Source organism: Lactuca virosa, chromosome 5 (genome assembly GCF_052849685.1).
Source record: "Lactuca virosa cultivar CGN04683 chromosome 5, Lactuca_virosa_CGN04683_v6, whole genome shotgun sequence".
In the NCBI taxonomy this organism is placed as follows: Eukaryota; Viridiplantae; Streptophyta; class Magnoliopsida; order Asterales; family Asteraceae; genus Lactuca; species Lactuca virosa.
In genome coordinates, this window is record NC_136430.1 from 125,694,566 (window position 1) to 125,699,255 (window position 4,690).

The following is a 4,690-nucleotide window of genomic DNA, read 5'->3' on the forward strand; positions in this document are numbered from 1 at the left end:
CGATTTCTAGAATCCAAAAACTCTCCAAATCACGAAGATCAAAGATCAAAAAATGAATCACCAAATCAAGATTGCCACCATGGATCAATTCTTGATGAAATCAAGAACACCTGCTCTGATACCAATTGTAGTGGTGTTGATTATGATGGCATGTGCGGAATTAGAAAGATCTAGTGAATCATCATGTAAATTCAAGAACACAAGGAGTAAATAAATCTTTTTAAGCTCATATTAGATCTAGAAAGGATATACAAATGGGTTTGTACACAATTTCTCTCTCTAGTCTAACACTCCAAATGGTTCCTTACATAATGGGAGTCACTCACTTCCTATTTATAGGAAAGACTCAACCCATTTACACATACAAGAGGGTAAGCCTAAAACACTACATCCAAGAGTGACTTTGCACCCTAACAGTGAGGTTTAGGGTTTTTTGGCTTGGTCATGATGATATTGTGGTGTATGAGCTAGATCTGAAGTTGCAACTTCAGATCTGGACCCTTCTTGGGTTCTAGGTTCATAAAGTTTCGAGCTTGGTCATGTTTGAAGCCTTCCTTGAGTGTAAACCTCCATTACAAGCCTAGCTTTGTCATTTAAGGGCCTTAAAGCTTTGCATGCACGTAAAGTTTGCAACTTTACGTGATAAGCAGGCCTTGGAAGGTTGGATCTGTAATCTGGAACCTTTGCATGGATTAAAAAGCATCTGTATGGTTAAAGGATTGAAGGGACTCGGCGAGTCGCAAGGTCGACTCGGTGAGTCATATGAAGATAGTCATGTACTCAACGAGTTGGATGAACAACTCAGCGAGTCAGATGAAGATTGCCTTGGACTCGGCGAGTCAGTCGAATGACTAGGCGATTCGGCTAGGGTTTCTCCTGAACCTTTGGACAGGCATAAACTCGGCGAGTTATAAGGGAACTCGACGAGCCAACCAAGGATTTCACGACTTCTCGAGTTCAGGAAGGACTCGACGAGTCGGTGAACTACACTCGGCGAGTCGGGTCAACATGGACTGTTGACTTTGACTGTGGACCTTGACTTTGACCAAGAGTTGACTAGTTAACCTCTGGGGGCATTATGGTAATTTAGAAATTTATGGAAAAGGGTTTTATGATAACTATAGGTGGTGGAGTTCGTGTTGGTGATTCGAGAGTTGAGCCTATCACTTCAGTGCGACACTTGGGAGGTGAGTTATCCTCACTATATTAACAGGGTCTACGGCACCAAGGTCGGCCCTTTATGATTTACATCCTAGGTTAGGACGGTCGTTATGTTATTGCTATGATAGATTACATCCTGGTTTAGGATGATTGTTATGATTATTGATATGCTAGATTTCATCCTGGTTTAGGATGGTTGTTATGTTAGATTACATCCTGGTTAGGATGGTTGCTATGTTAGATTTCATCCTGGGTTAGGATGGTTGCCATGATTAGTGATCTGTTAGATCTGCATGATTACTTGTTTATCTGTATGTGCGCACGTTTATTGAATTTGGGAAAGGGTTGAGGCAGGTCCTGCTGTGTGCAGTAGGCCAAGACACCCTAGGCCGACCGGGTAGACTGTAGGATCGGGTCGGGCAAATCTAGTCAGGCCGAAGGCCCACCGAGCGGTTCGGATAGGCTGAAGGCCCCTAGGAGGGCGGTCCAGACGTGCTGAGGGCTCGGAGAGCAGTCCAGATAGACTGAGAACCGGGAGTCGGTCCATTCAGACTGATGGCTCATTATGCATGTTGTAGCTGTTTGCTTATATGTTTATATGATGTGGTTATATCTGTATGGCGTTCGTATTTTGGGGGTAACTCACTAAGCCTTCGAGCTTACATTTATCGATTATTGTTTCAGGTACTTCTGATGATCGCAGGAAGGCAAAGGCGTGATCGTACTGCTCCTCACATTTTATGATTTTATGAATTGATTCTGGGATACTCTGACAATATACTATTTTGAAAACAAGTTTGTAATAATCATGTGGTTTGAAACGTTTTAAAAAGTTTTAAATTGGCTCAAATTTTATGGATGTTACATTTCAGAGAAAAATTCTTGTAGAGTGAAGAATATATACATTTAAGAACCTTTAAATGTAGCATCTCCTTCACAAGTTGTTTCATTACTTTCTGATGTTGAGCATGCGAAACCTATTCCAAAGGATAAATCTAGTTTGGGTGATCTAAAAGGAAAATCTAAGATGATTGATCAGGATGCTCAAATCAAAAATGATAAGCAAGGAAATATCAAAGCTAGGAGTGAGAGGTACGAAAAGAATTTGAAAATGGGAAGAATTTTTTAACACAACAAGATCATGTAGCAAATTCTGTTAATCTTTTTAAATCTTAAAATGTTACTTGTTTTTGTTCCTTTTCTAACTCACATGTGCAAAATTCAAAGTGTAACAATTCATCAGGATTTTCTAATCAGAAAAATCATTCACAAAAAGTTGAAAATCAATATCTCAATTTGGTCCTAGCTCGTACTACAACAAAAGTGTGAAATCAAAAGGAATTGTGAAACAACCAAATGTTCAAAATAAAGTTGTTTCAAAATAGAAATCAATTCCAAAGAAGTAAGTTGCAAAACAACAACTTGAAGATAAAGAATATCCAATCCATTTGATTCCAAAAGCAAAAGTTTCATTCAAAACCAAAAACCCTTTGTTGAAATAAATCTTTGTGATGAGAAAACAAAATTTAACAAAACTGTGAAAGGTGTGAATGACGTTTCGGTTGTGAAATATTTTTGGATTGAAAAGAATAAGATTTTTCCAGTTGTTAAATGCAAATCGTAAATCTTACAAGGGCAAAAGAAGGTTTGGGTTCCCAAATTGGTGTAATTTTGTAGGAGATTTGTGACCAGCAGTATGATTCTTAATGTCATAATGATAGTGGTTGTTCTCATCACATGACTGGGAAAAAATCACAACTAAGGGATACAGTGCCACTTCGTCGCATTTAAAACCTTCTCGATCTGAATGTGTAGTAAGCTCTTATGATCTACTTATATCATAATCCTCGTACCATGCTAATAATAATTCCATATTTAAGAGTAATAACCACTGCCGCCAACTCCTAGTCATACACCAAGAGATTCACATTGGCACTCTTTGTCTACTAGGAAGCATACATAATCACCGTCCCTAGTTACATCAACTCTCACACCAAACCAAATTAGGATGTAGATGCATATTTGTTTTCATCTTGATCATGTTCAATCTTAGATAATTCATACCCAACTGCATGTATCGTCTTCCTTTTAACGAATTGTACTGACGCTCCCCACGACAAGGAACTTTGTTGAATGAACTTTCGCTTTATCAACCTTGAGGTTGCGACAATATCTCCTTCAATTCCAAAGAATCTAACCAAAAAGGTGTTTTGGATTTAAGAGTCACATCAGGAACAGGGTCAATCTAGAACTCTACCTGACAAGGTGGTGGTAAACCCGAGAACTCATCAGGAAAAACATCGTTATATTCTCTGACCACCTCGACATCAAAGAGACCCACTGACTTCCTTGAGCTCTCCACCACATGAGCCAAGTAAACCTCACACCTCCTTGCTAGAAACTTGCTCACCATAAAGAACAAATAATAGAAATGAACTCTATAGTTTTCTCCTCACAAAGCAGACAACCTTTATATGAAATGTGGAATTCGTACCCGCTTTCAGCACATAGGATCTCAGACTGACTATAATACAGCCAATCTATACCAATGACAACACTAGGCGACTTGATCCCGGTCAAAAGAAAAGTATGTTGCTCAATAATAATGGAACACCCATTGAGATTTTCCATAACAAGAACGAAATTCCCTACCATTATGTCAATTCCTAACATAAAACATGCACAGAAGGCAAAGACACGAAAGGTCTACCATTCATAAAACTATTCCAACTTTGGGTACCGACCACCATGTCCTCATATTCCCTCGTGGTGCCTCCAGTCCCAGCTATATATATTAGGATTATGATGGTATTGGGCTCATACTAACGTTCACACCTACATATAACTGCTTCTGGCATCACCACGAAGTCTCATGTCTCACTAGTTTAGGTTAAAGATTGGTACACCTATTTTTCTTCCTAATATTCATAACTTGCTATAATCCTTATAATAGGTAGAGGTTCTCTTCCCAGTCTAACACCGACCAACGATATGCCAACAACTTGCAAGGCTTGTCGAATATATGTAGTTCAATCATCGCTCCAAGATGATCTTCTGTTTCCTCGATACACGCAACACTATTCAAACTATGAATGTTCTGGGATAACTAAGCTTGTGGGTTACGAGCAATTCCCCTAACGTCGAGCGATATTAATGATTATAGGATCCGCGATAAAGAAGAGAGGATGTTTCAATATCGAAAAGAAATAAGAGTCCTAAAGGCATATAGAAAATATCATATAACTCTCAACACACCCTCCCCACCCCACCCTCCACCCCCACCCCCTTTAAGAATTTAAAGAAACCTAATTGAGCCAGTCGACATTGTGAGTCTAAACATCGGCCTCTATATTCAGTTCACTCACAACCTGGTTCTGATACCAACTTGTAACATCGACATTTTACAGCCAAATTTTTCTTTTTTATTTTAAACACTTTTTAACCAGAATACGTTAGCGGAAGTCTTATTTTAAATATTATGAAATCATCACCAATGTTACTTTATTATAAAAATCAACCTTCATTAAAA